This window comes from Leuciscus leuciscus, assembly GCF_965113295.1.
Source record: "Leuciscus leuciscus genome assembly, chromosome: 25".
Lineage (NCBI taxonomy): Eukaryota > Metazoa > Chordata > Actinopteri > Cypriniformes > Leuciscidae > Leuciscus > Leuciscus leuciscus.
Genome location: NC_138724.1, coordinates 28,639,152 through 28,653,807, shown reverse-complemented (window position 1 = coordinate 28,653,807; position 14,656 = coordinate 28,639,152). Strand labels below are relative to the sequence as shown.

At 37.7% G+C, this 14,656-nt stretch overlaps 1 long non-coding RNA gene across 1 annotated transcript in view; it reads right to left on the bottom strand.

The window, feature by feature from the left end:
• The window catches only part of LOC309491310, a 36,977-nt gene extending 22,321 nt beyond the window's left edge, over positions 1-14,656 (bottom strand). Inside the window, exons 1-2 of the long non-coding RNA XR_014203015.1 lie at positions 14,584-14,656; positions 13,008-13,132 (exon numbers count right to left, since the gene is read on the bottom strand). This is a non-coding gene — a long non-coding RNA (uncharacterized lncRNA). The remainder of the gene's footprint in view (positions 1-13,007; positions 13,133-14,583) is intronic.

Sequence of the window (14,656 nt, the reverse complement as noted above, 5' to 3'; positions counted from 1 at the left end):
TAACGTAACTGAGAACGTTTGTCCATAGCTTTCACAGAACCTATCCAGAGCGTTCCTAGCACACTAACATTTGGCCGTAAAAAAAAAAAACTGTGAAAACCTGCAATATTTCATTCATCCTTAATGACATTCACTTCCTGCTGGGTCACTCAACATCGTCAGAGATTTCCATTTCTGTCCTGTATCAAAATTTCATGAGCGATTTGTACATGATTCTTGGCGGAAATGTGTCTGCCGGTGACGCATTTTTCAGGATGCCAGGAAGGAAAACGTGCCAAAGCCGGTTGTAGAGGATGGCACTATGTTCGCGTATGCATGACGGGTTCAAACAGTGGGTGTCCTCATCTCTTCAGACCTCTGCTTCATCCTTCAAGCAGCAGGGGATACAAAACACATCGAATTAATCCGACTCGTAGAAACGGGTCGTCTGAAAGGGTTTTGTGGGGACTCAGAGAGGGGTGTTGTCTAAAAAGCTTTTTCACAGTGAAAACACGCTGATTACGTTATTGTTGAGTGGCTTTTGATTCCCACACGAGGACCTAATGCTTCCCCGAGGAGACCTCCATTAACCGGCACAGCGGGGATTAAACCTCCACCTCATCAGAGTCTCGGACCCTCAGCGAATCACGGGAAACGCTGGTCCGGCTCTCGAGCGCTTTTGACCGTTGCGCCTCTTTCTAGTGGCTGAATGCGGGGTTCACAGTTTGTTGTTCCAAAACAATGCGCAGGGGTTGGATGAATGAAGAGTCTTGCGTTTTTTTCTGCGTTGTTTTCCCCCTCCTTCTCTTCTTCTGCTCCAAGGGAACGTAATTAGAGTGGGGAATTGGACGGGAGGAGGCTTGGGATGGGGGTTGAGAATGAGAAGGCTATTATCCCGCTGTTAGACGTGAATGGAGAGACCCACTCAGACGGCACAAAAGGGACGAAGCTGAGAGGAGCCCTTGCTAAAAGAGACCCGGCTCCACCGCAGCTTCAGTTCGGGAACAGATGCGACGACGAGTTTCTCTCCAAGCGCTCTGACAGTTTATGTTTGGTGGAGAATGTTAAGATAAAGAAATGCCGTTTTACCTGAATGTGAAAAATGGTGCAACTAAAAGTCCTTGCAAAATTTCTCCTCATGAATCTGCGTAATTTTTCACCCTAAATTCAAGAAAAAAAGACTAAAAGAAAGAAATTAGGCTTTTTTTTTGTTTGTTTTTTTGCATTGTGAGATTATTTTGCATAAAAAGATTTAAAATTCTCACTGTAATGCATAAGAATCTTTCTCAGTGGTGTAAAATGTGGAAAATATTACTATAAAGCAAAGCCAAATCTCATTCTTGTTACCATAATGTGGAACTAAATGTCATTGTTGTTAGTTAAAAGCAGAAAAATCGCATCAAAATCCATCAAATATAAAGCAAAAAAAAAAAAAACACGTTCTCATTATTATAATGCAGGAAAGCAATACCAAAAATAATAATAAAATGCACGTAATATTGTCATACTACCGTTGTACTATTCACTACAATAATCTGTAACACAAACAACGCAATCTCACAAGAAAACGTAGTGATTTTACGTGGTATGAACGATTTTGTATGAACTCGTACGGAAACGTTATAAAAAAAATTCTAAGTAAGGATGAAGGACCACTACTGAACATTACCATAACTGAGGCGCAAGACGATGGTACAAAAATGTTAGAAATTTATATTGTACATGCAATGGTTATAGAAACTACAGACGATCTGGAATCTTAGGAACAAAAATCCGACTTCTAAATTTTATCGTCATTCCCACGGCCATCTATGCTAGCGACAAGCATCACCAAACGTCTTCGGCAAATACTCCGGGGGCCCTATCTTACACCCGGTGTAAGTGCCAAGCACGACGCAAGTGTTTTTTGCTAGTTTCAGTCCGACGCAGTTATCATTTTCACGTCCTGCATGGCGCGTTGTTTAAACAGCAAATGCATTTGCGCCCATTTGTGTGCTGGTCAGAGAACGAGGCGTGTTCTGGCGCATTGTTGGCATGTTGCTATTTTGAGGCAACAGAAATAGACTGAACCATTGACCAACTGAAACCTGGTCTAAAGTCAATGGCACAATATTTTGTTTTGTTATTTAAAGATCGCGTTAGTAATGTGCGCCAATAGGCGGGTCCACAACGCGCGTACACTCTGCTTATTACACACAATAAAAGGATTACAATGTAAAAGATTATTATTGTGTACATAAAGACATGGTGAATCCGGCTTGTCCCGTAGATGTTCTGCTTGCGCACTGTAACCTCTCGCACGAGCAGATTCATTTGCGCTCTGGAGGCACGTTCGGTCTTTCCACTATCAAATTCCGTCATGTAAATAGCGAATCCGCCATGGCGCGAGCGCAACTGGCATTTAAAGGGAATTGGCGATGACACTCTGATTGGTTTAACGCACGTAAATCCCAAAACACACCCATTACTCATTAAGAGAATAGGGACAACCCTTTTAGACCATGCGCCGGGACGGAGGACCGACCATTTTTCCCATCGTTTAACTATCAAAAGTGGATTCGGACGCCCTAAGTGAACTTGCGCCCTGCGCTTTAGACCATGCACTTAGATCAGATTAAATAATGCAACTTTGCAAGAAATAATAGGCTTCATTTTTTTATGCAAAAAAATTATTTGATGTAAACTGTACAACAAAAACTTCTAAACTGTCCTAAAAAAAATAGGCTTTATTTTCCTGTATGCAATAAACTAGAGGGTGAAATGTGACCTAGACCTGTTCCTGACAAGTTTTCAGGAGAGTCAGGTGAGAAGTCATTTCATCCAGCGTGGCCTTTAAAACACATCGTTGTGTAAGTCAGCAGTGCTGTTCACTTTTTCCTCCACACTACACACTACGAGCATTTCCAGAGAAAAAAAGGTCAGGTCTTACGCACGCTCACCACACGCGTATCAGGAAAACACGTTACTGTGTGGCCAAGGGGTTAAAAAAAGATTTTGGAGAGGGAGAGAGAGGAACTTCCCTGAGTATCGGCCATTGCGGTGAAGTTTACGATACGGAGAAAAAAATGGGGTGTCAGGAAAGAGTTATAGGAACCAAACGACAGCTGTTAATATTACCAGCAAAGGAGAAAGGTCAGCTAGATTAGCACAATAAACATACTAAAGTTGGTGAAAATGTCCTTATAGGTGAGGAATTAATGTGAAAGTTTGTTAATACATACATTAATAATATATATATATTTTTTTTTTTTAAGGATCTCAAAGGATCTTAAAGGATTATTAAAAAGCTTTTGTGGTATTCAAACTGGTATAAAAAAAATCATGAAATTTTAATTGTATTGGCATCAGCTACTGCAATTTTGATTACTAAATGCTATTTAACAAATTTTTTGCTGCGTGATTGGTTATTTTGTCGCAAATTTTAACTATATCACACATAAAACGATATACACTATAATATATAGCAAATCAACTCAACTATATGTTTCTATATTATTGGCCAGCTCTTTATATAAAGTTGGTCAACTTTATCTGCATACATACAGTATACTCACGTAGGGCGATAGCAAATCTCTACATTTTGCAATGATACAAAGCAATAAAGCAAAGTATATTATCGTCCAGCTCTAATCTGCTATATGCGACTATAAGATATTAAGATTTCACATCATGACTTTCTGTAAAGCTCCTCTGAATAAATGTGGATTGTGAAAAGTTCTATATTGACAAAAAAGTCAATTCTGAAATCACATTGCATCATGTTCACAATTTTGCAGATTTCACCCCAAAAATTAGCACAGAAAACGCGCTGCAAATCCCGTCTGGGCCGGTATGGTCGTAGTGGAATTGGTCTAACATTGGTGTGGCATTGAGACCAGCCCAGTTAATAGTTTCCAGGCTGGTCATGAACCACTTCCTAAATGAGGCCTGTGTTTCTGACCCCAAGGCCCCTGTCCTGTCTGGGGCAACAGAGCCGCAAACACACACGCGCTCGCCCGCTTAATGCATCTAGAGTCTGTAAGCATGGTGAACTGTGATTGCTTTTCAGATGCATGTGTTTCGACATGAAAATCACATTCATGACCGACCGATGTGATCCTTGAGAGGGAGGAATCATAAATGAGAAGAATTTAGTAAGAATTTTCATGTATTAATTACTTGATCAATGTTTTAACGGCTTGTTTTAAAGCCTGTGAACTGATTTTTCTGTGAAGGACTCAGGAAATCAAAAGGATGTGGCGTTAACACACGTTCCCGAGAGTATTTCTTCTGTTCAAGGACACATGAAACTAATGCTCATACAATGTCAGAAAAACATCTGAGACAAAGTCGATACTTAATCGAAACATGCCTGAGAATAACATTACGGAAACGAAGCTTATCTTTGGAAACGGAGCTTATCTGGGAGTCCAGGTGCTTTATTTGGAGGCCTTTTGGAGGAAAAAGCACATTTGAAACTCTCTGAAACGCTTTCCACCACCCAAACCACAGTTTCTGGGAGACATTGAATCAGAATGCGATCTACGCCGCATGGATTACCCGTGTTAGGGTGGCCGCAGGTCTCAGACCCAACGGAAGGCCCCTGAAGGGATTTCCTGACCTTAGTTCAAAAATAAGGCGCTTTAACGACCGTTTCTCTGTGTATTTCAGGATCTGTCGAGAGGCGAGGCCGCGTGAGTCAATGTCTCCTAAAGAGAATCGCCACGCTTGGCTGAAAAACCACAGGGGTCCATACCCAGCTAATAGGGAACGTTCTGCCAAGGTTCTCTCGAAGTTATGAACAAACGTTCTTCCAGTCACGTTTATGGAATGTCTCAAAACTTTTTATACATCATTCATGGAACTTTTTTTCTGAAACATTTTAGTTAGGCCTTCATCAAACTTTTAAAAAATGCTACTATTTGTTTTAGAATGTTCAGAGAACATTCAAATGTAACATTCAAAAGTTGGATATTCATGTAACATTTTTTAAATGTAACATTTTTTAAATGTAACTACTCAATTTAGAATGTTCAGAGAACATACAAATGTAACATTCAAAAGTTGGACGTTCATGTAACATTTTTTAAATGTAACTACTCAATTTAGAATGTTCAGAGAACATTCAAATGTAACATTCAAAAGTTGGACGTTCATGTAACATTTATTTTATTTTATTCATTTTAGAATGTTTAGAGAACATTCAAATGTAACATTCGAAAGTTGGACGTTCATGTAACATTTTTAAATGTAACTACTCAATTTAGAATGTTCAGAGAACATTCAAATGTAACATTCAAAAGTTGGACGTTCATGTAACATTTTTTTTAATTTTACTAATTTTAGAATGTTTAGAGAACATTCAAATGTAACATTCGAAAGTTGGACGTTCATGTAACATTTTTTAAATGTAACTACTCAATTTAGAATGTTTAGAGAACATTCAAATGTAACATTCAAAAGTTGGACGTTCATGTAACATTTTTTTTTTTTTTCATTTTAGAATGTTTAGAGAACATCCAAATGTAACATTCGAAAGTTGGACGTTCATGTAACATTTTTTAAATGTAACTACTCAATTTAGAATGTTCAGAGAACATTCAAATGTAACATTCAAAAGTTGGACGTTCATGTAACATTTTTTAAATGTACTCAATTTAGAATGTTCAGAGAACATGTTCAGAGTTTTTTGAATGTTACATGTAAAACATGTGCAACATGTAACAAATTAAAACATGTGAATGTTACATGTTTACATGTACATGTTCATGTAAAAAAAAAAAATTCAATTTGACTCATTTTAGAATGTTCAGAGAACGTTCACATTCTCATTCTCATGGTAAAATAAATGTTCCCTTAACATTTCGCATAACCAAGAAAAAACACTTTTAAAACATGTTTCAGAGAACATTCAGAAAAAAAAACATTTTCATAACTTAATGGGAACGTTAACAAAACGCTCTTCGAACTTAGCTACTGTAGGTAATTCAATTCACATTTATTTGTATAGCGCTTTTCACAATACATATTATTTCAAAGCAGCTTTACAGAGAATTCATGTCTACATTACAATTTAGAGTGATCTGTTATCAGAGGTGACTGTATCCAAGTTATGCATTTATGTAAAGAGAGCTGATGCAAATATGTCTCTGCGGCTGATGTTACGAGCCGGTTGCACGAGCGTGCATGTCAAGAAAGAGCGCACCCGAACTGACAGAATCTGCTTTGCTTTGTGTATTTTCTCTTTCACGTCTGTCTTCCTCTCATTAACCGGCGGTGTGGTACTGTGGATCTCTGTGATCTGGCCTTCGGATTCGCCACACATTGCGTGAGATTCGATCGTTGCTCGCTGGTGTATGTGACAGAGGTCGTCAACATAGCATTAATTAAGACCCAAAAACAACAAAGCCCAAACAATAAACACCCGTCCGCAAAAGCCACTACTGCCTCCCCGACCCGACCGGGGTTCAGCCAAAGAAAGTAAATACAGTAATACGTTCAAGATTTGTTTTCCCTCCGCCCAGAGAGCAGCTCTTTGTGGGGCTTTAAGTGAAAGTGTTATTCAACAGATTCAACCGTTCGATTGTCATTGCACGAAGTGGCGTTGAAATGATCATGTTCCTGGCGGCGTTCCTCTGCAGATGTGCAGCTTGGCACCTCAAGCCATTTCTCAAATAACCACATAGTTGGTCAAATGGGGCACCTCAATAAATGGTTTCTTTTAGCACTATTTAAGTAGTATTCTCTCGCTATCGGTGTCTAAAACACGTGTTTATGTGTATATCATTCAGCAGTTTCTGCACAGCCAGTACAGTTAAACCTTTAAACAACTCAAGCCAAGTTTTAAGAAACACACGCTAATCCTAATTGTCAAACGGGTGCCGATGGGTTTTTCTGAGCAGACTTTAGTTACACTCTTAAAAAATAAAGCTTGCAAAAGGGTGTTTTCCATCGAAGAGCCATTATTGGTTCCCCAAAAGAACCTTTCAGTGAACATTCTAAAAAAGAACCCATGTTTTATTCAAATAAAGAACCTTTTGTGAAAGATTCAATGGATGTTAAAGGTTCTTAATGGAACCATTAATGCTAATATAGAACCTTTATTTTTAAGAGTGTAGTTCCAACTGTCAAATTTCACTTCTGTTCATCCATCCAATCCTGCGATTACATAAAAAAGTGTGAGATAGTAAGGAAATGCAGGTAGTGAAATGAAAACTTTGGAGGTTTATTTAAAAGTTGCGATATGAGCCATCCCATCATCATGTCTGCTTACCTGTTAAAGTTCACAGCATGTTCAATAGTGACATATTACAAGCCTGTTTGATCATGTTCATTAAAAAAAGTGAATACTGACTGAACACCGAACACATAAAAAAATAAAAAAAGTTAGTCCTTTGGCTTGACTGTGATTGAATCACCTCATAAGTGAAATACCAAACCGGGTGCAATCGTCAACCGCAAACCAACACTGTGGTCCAAATGTTTTTCCATGACACTGGTACGAGGGCAAAGGAGGTGACTGTTGGCCCGGTTAGTGCTGAGAAGGAACATGACTGCTTTGAGATTGCTTTACAATCCGTCATACTATACGCCGTCACTCGTTTGCCGCCACCGAATTCCCGCTGGAAGAACAGCGTGTTACGGATCATTCCTAAAACTTTACTCGCAGGTGCCAGAGTATTAACTAAGTGCTGCCATGAACGCCACCACACTGCAAAAATACAACATCTTCTTATTTGGTATTTTTGTCTTACTTCCAGTAAAAATATCAAAATGTTCTTAAATCAAGATATTTAATATGAGATATTAAGTCTTGTTTTCTGAAAAAGTAATCAAAACTGAGTGAGTTTTGCTGAATAAGAAAAAACATCAGATTTAAAATTAAGTTTTATACATCATTCATGGAATGTTCAAAAGTAACATTCCAGTAATGTTTGCAAAATGGAATGTTTTTGTTATGTTTGTAAAACAAACCAAAAAAAACAAAAATTGTTTTAATTTTTAAAAATCTGGACGTTGTGAACGTTCAGAGAGTGTTCTGAAATAACGTTTCCATAACTAGGATATTTTCAGAAGCATCACTTTTTTCATAAAACAAGAATTAACTCTTTCCCCGCCATTGACGGAATTTTCCGGCAATCCATGTTTTCACTGTTATCCGGTAGGGGGCGCTATTAGGCATCGTCTGAAAGAGTACAGAAGAAGAAGCGGAAACAAGCGATAGAAGTATTGCTGACGCACATGTAAAATAATGCGATCATCAAACATTAAACAGCATATAAATCAAAACTGCCTAACGTTACTGAATGAAATGTTGAACCCATGAAGAGGAAACGACTGTGAAGCTTTGAAGTCTTTGACAAAAATGCAATATTCTCAGCTTTTTTTATTGAAACTTTCCCACATTCAAGTGTTGATTAAAAAAAAGAATGCATGAAACTAGAATTTTGTTTGTTGTTTTTTTTGTTTGACAAATTAAAAATGTATATATTTTCTACCGTAAAAACGTACGTTTTTCTACCGTAAAAACGGGGTCTACCGTAAAAATGTATATATTTACGGTAGGAAATTGACAAAATATCTTCATGGAACATGATCTTTACTTAATATCCTAATGATTTTTGGCATAAAAGAAAAAAAATCAATAATTTTTACCCATACAATGTATTGTTGGCTATTGCCACAAATATACCCGTGTGACTCGTGACTGGTTTTGTGATCAAGGGTCACATATTGCATGTGCAGATCTTCATTCATACAACAAAATATTCAGGGGGCCATGAAAGTTTTGTGAAAATTATCAAAAATGGGCAACTTTCCACAGGTGGGAAAGAGTTAATATCAAGTAAATGTATCTCCGTTAAAGAATGTTTAGATATTTGTATAGGAAACCAAGTCAAAAATACCACTTTTTTTTTTTTTTTTTTTTGGCAGAGTTCCGTTTTTTCCCATTCGGATAAGGAGCATCTTCTTTGTGATTCCCGTCATTCATTTTCTCTGTCTATTCTCTAAAGAGTGCAGCGGGAGTCTGTCTTTCTCTCGCCCCTGAAAGAAAGCCCAGAATGGCCAGTGAAGGGAATTCAAAGTCGTTGATAGACTTGTCGGAGACGAGGTCTTTGCATCCTTGTTGACAAAGGTAAGTAATGAGAGTTGGCCGTGAGTCTGGAGGTTTCTTTAAGGCTCGGGATGGTGGGGGGGCTCGCTTTGGCTTTTGTTGACCAAGTCAGAGATGCTTCTCACAGGCATCAGAGTGTCAAGATCGGTTACCTCTAACCACCGCCGATTGTTGGCGAGATGGATGGACTCTCTCTTTAGAGCCAAAATGGGAGAGCGTGACCGCACAACGACGGCTTAGCATTCTGGGAGCTGAATTCACTCCACCAGAGCGCTGTGGGATCCATTGACCTGCGCGCCATTGTTCGACAGGTCACTTCCCTGAAACCGTAACCTCAGGGGCGATTACCATTGGAATGCTCAGGACAGCATTCCTCCTCGACGAGCCCATTGACTGGGATTGGCACTCTGCGCTGGGCTGCCGGAAAATTCCCAACGATTAGCTACCGGTCCATAGAGACAGGGTTGGCCGTCGTGACCTATGTCAGAGAAACGATTCCCGGGACTTATGGGAAAAGACAAGTCACAGAAGCTGCTATAATAACCCGTCCTGCACGTTACTAAAACCGGCCTATGAACGTAATCAGACGGGATTATTGCCTGTACAGTCACATTTACATTGCAGAATCTGTATGATTTAACTAAAAACTAAAACTTTAAATTAAATTAAATACACTTTAAGAATAAAAGTTATCACTGGATTTTCCGATGCATGCTCTAATACTAAACTGCTAGGGGTGTAACGAAACCCTCATGTCACGATTCGATACATATAACGATACTGAACTCACGATACCATATTATTGCGATACTCCAAGACATATGGTAAAAGGTTAACAAAAAATGTACTGTTGATTAAAAAATTGGTATTACATTGTGTGTGTAAGTGAATAGGCTTGGACTTGGTGCTGGAAACTCAATGCACAGGACAATAGAGACACCAGAATAACAATATTCATGATTCTGAAGCTGAAAACTTTATTTTAGATGAATATGCTAGATATAGATATATTTTAAATAATGCATAAATAATGCATTATCAGGACCCACAAATATTCCCCCATTGCATTATTACACATTATACTCAACATTATATATAGTAGTTTAATGTAGTACTGACACTAAAACTCTGAAAACTTGAATTTTTCCCTCAATTTTTATTTTGGGTGAATTTTTTTATTTATTTTCTCTTCATTTTTATTTTGGGAGAATTATACACAATACGTGTTGTCACTATCCACGATACATATTGTTGCATTTTTGAATAGCGATGTATTGTGACACGATATATTGTTACACCCCTATGAACTGCACTGGCTAATACGTTGCATTATGTAATATCTTAATTAGATATTTTAGCTAATTGTGTGCATCACTGAATCTCATCAAAGTCAACAACACATTCAAAACTAAGTTTCTTGATTTAGCTACACAAAATCTAATGCTATCAACACAAACCAAGTCAGCAGATTTCATAAAAAAGGACTTGTTAAATCTGAAATGCAAATTTGAACAAATGGCTGAAGTATTTCTGGAAGCTTGTTTTCGCCACAGAATAAAAAATGTAAAAAGGTAATTGCGACAATTTATCTCACAATTCTGACTTTTTGTCCGATACTCGAGTTTATATGTCGCAATTCTGACTTTATAACATGCAATTGCGACTTTATATCTCACAATTCTGACTTTATATCTCACAATTCTGACTTTATAACTCACAATTCTGACTTTATATCTCACAATTCTGACTTTATATCTCGCAATTCAGACTTTATATCTCGTAATTCAGACTTTATATCTCGCAATTCTGACTTTATATCTCGCAATTCTGACTTTATATCTCGCAATTCTGACTTTATATCACGCAATTCTGACTTTATATCTCACAATTCTGACTTTATATCACGCAATTCTGACTTTATATCATGCAATTCTGACTTTATATCTCACAATTCTGACTTTATATCTCACAATTCTGACTTTATATCTCACAATTCTGACTTTATATCTCACAATTCTGACTTTATATCTCGCAATTCTGACTTTATATCTCACAATTCTGACTTTATATCTCACAATTCTGACTTTATATCTCGCAATTCAAACTTTATATCTCACAATTCTGACTTTATATCTCACAATTCTGACTTTATATCTCACAATTCTGACTTTATATCTCACAATTCTGACTTTATATCTCACAATTCTGACTTTATATCTCACAATTCTGACTTTATATCTCACAATTCAAACTTTATATCTCACAATTCTGACTTTATATCTCGCAATTCTGACTTTATATCTCACAATTCTGACTTTATATGTCACAATTCTGACTTTATATCTCACAATTCAAACTTTATATCTCACAATTCTGACTTTATATCTCACAATTCTGACTTTATATCTCACAATTCTGACTTTATATCTCGCAATTCAAACTTTATATCTCGCAATTCTGACTTTATATCTCGCAATTCAGACTTTATATCTCGCAATTCTGACTTTATATCTCACAATTCTGACTTTATATCTCGCAATTCTGAGAAATAAAGTCAGAATTGTAAGATTTAAACTCGCAATTGTGAGATAAAAAGTCACAATTATCTTTTAAAATGTTTTATTCTGTGGCGGAAACAAGCTTCCCTAAGTATTAGATGTTTACTTGAGAAAAGAGTCACAGCAACCACTTCAGAACAAACCAGAACATTGACAGGATTTTCTGATTTGGCAGTGCATCTCAAGTCTTCAATTTATTCATGCAACAAATTGACAATCTGCCATTGATTGATTGTAGACGACAAGAAACTTCAGTGATAGGCCAAGAACATTAGGAACTTTCCACTTACTGTGCACCTGTTTAAAAACGAGCATCACACTGGTGTTTAATTGCAAGACAAAAAAAGCATCTTAAACTAGTCTAAGGTGGTCAGCCAGTCTGTTTTGCTGGTTTAAGCGGGGGTTTTCAGACTGGGAGACCAGGTAAAGCATCATAAACGAGACCTGTAAACCACATTAGGCTGGTTTAAGATGTGCTTTATTTTATTTTTAACCAACAAGCAGTCATCAACAGTAGCTTTAGGTACAATATTTAAATGCCAACCATAATTGAAATAAATAAATGTATGTAAAAAAAAAAAAAAAAAAAACAAAAAAAAAACATGGGAATAGTCCATTTTATAATTTTGAAAACATTATGCGAACGTTAATTTTGTCTGTCTGAATACTCAATTCTGATTGGCTGGAAGGTGTGCAATAAAATCGTTTAATGCACAGCTATATCCGTGGATTATCCCTTACATGTTCTTTGAGAAATAACGCTCTCTTTTCAGAACATTATTCAAGGCGAACGAACATTCTATTAAAGTTACTGGATGAACATTTGTTTAACTTTGAGAGAACCTTGGCAGAACGTTCCCTGTTAAGCTTTTGTTTGAGTTAATTCTGCAAGTTTAAGTGGTACTTCCATCAATTACAGATTATATTATATAAACAACGATTGAAATATATGAAAAAACTCTCTTACAAGGGTTTTAACAGCCTCTTGAATCACTTGTGCTTTATAAACGGAACATTTCAATACATTTAATCAGTGTCACATCAAACATCACAACGGTCCTGCTAATGTTTAGATATGTGAACAAAGCGGCCGGTCCGGGTGGGAAAAGTTTGCTGTGTGTAAGGCTTCAAACGTTCGGGATCATGTTGGCACGGTTCACAGTGCTTTTTCTCTGGCATGAAGCCTGTAATCTAGAAGATTTATGTCACTCACCGCCCCTGTGCTTAACAACCTTTCTAATATTCCAGGACATAAAAATGTAATTGCCCCACATATCAGAGTTACAGAAGATATTGGTGTACTTGTTTCTGACCAGAAACACAAATTGGTTTCTATGGAGACGCTCACCACTTATACAATTTACAAACCAACTCACGGCTCTGGTTTGGCTTTTGCACGCGGGTGGAATCATCTGACTGCTAGTTTGGCATCTGGTCCGAATTGTGGAATCCACATGTCGTGTTTGGGTTCACATGATCATCTCGCAGGATTTGGATGCACCTGGGTAAAGAGAACAAAACACAGTCAAGGGCTTTTCCTTCTGTCAGGCCACTAATGCAGTGTGTGTGTGTGTGTGTGTGTGTGTGTGTGTGTGTGTGTGTGTGTGTGTGTGTGTGTGTGTGTGTGTGTGTGTGTGTGTGTGTGTGTGTGTGTGTGTGTGAGTGAGTTTGTAAGAGACAGTGTGAGTTTGTGTGTGTGAGAGAGAGTGTGAGTGAGTGTGTGTGTGTGTGTGTGTGAGTGAGTGAGTGAGTTTGTAAGAGACAGAGAGTGTGTGTGTATGTGTGTGTGTGAGAGAGAGAGAAAGAGACAGAGTGTGAGTGAGTGTTTGTGTGTGTGACTGTGAGAGTGTTTGTGTTTGAGACAAGGTGTGTGTGTGTGTGTGTGTGTGTGTGTGTGTGTGTGTGTGTGTGTGTGTGTGTGTGTGTGTGTGTGTGTGTGTGTGTGTGTGTGTGTGTGTGTGTGAGAGAGAGAGAATGTGTGTGTGTAATTTGGTGTCTTTTTTAAGGAGACACTTGGCAGATTATTGCTGCTGTAAGCAGTGTATTGCCTTTAACAAGTTTTGTACCATTTCGATGAAGTATTAAATAAAAAACAAAACAAAAACGTAATTTATTTGGTAATTTAAAATGACCGAACACCACCAGATGGCTAATATATTTATTTATTTAAAACATCAACATCAGCACAGTTAACAAAACAAAAAACAAAACAAAAAACTCCAGAGAAAATAAAATATTTACATTCAAAGGCATAAAACTATTCATAAATGATGAGCAAATCATAATGAACATAAGCAGGAGGCAAGTAGTTCTGTCAACAGACCCAAAACTCTTTCACAGGCCCTCGGGCCAAACCTACTGTTGAGCCCTGGTGTGTTTTTCTGGTCTTTTCATGCCCCTGTCATCAGAACAGATGCTTGCTGGGTTTCAGTCATGTCTCATTGTGGGTTCAGAGAGAGCTGTGTGTGTGTGTGTGTGTGTAGCTACGTCTGACTTGATGTATCTGTCAGATGCTAACACAGCTTCTCGTTCATTCCCCACCGTCTGACAGATGTCACTAATTTACTCATCCTGGATCAGATTAAGAAAGAAACATCACTCCAGGCCTCTGTTTCAATGGCGTCTCAGAAAACTGACTTGTTGAAATCAGTTCCAAATCAGATACTTTATGATATTATTCAGCCCAAGACACAGCCAAGCTGGGCCTCAGTACGTATATTTCTTCTAAGGCACTTTCCTGGACTTTTAGAAAACAAACTGCATTTAAAAACACTTTTCATACTCTCTTTTTTTATTCTGAACTGAATCATAATTTCAAATCACGTTTGTTGACATTTCTGGTCTACAAAATGGCGACTCCTTTGTCATGCTAATGCTAACTTCATAGCTATTATTTTATATACAACTATTTTCACACTTGTTTTCATAATTTTGCAAAAAACAGACACTTACCTTGATATTTGTTTGTGTATGTCACATTTGTCCCCTCAAGCTCTTCACTGACATCTCCTTGGTAAACAGGCAC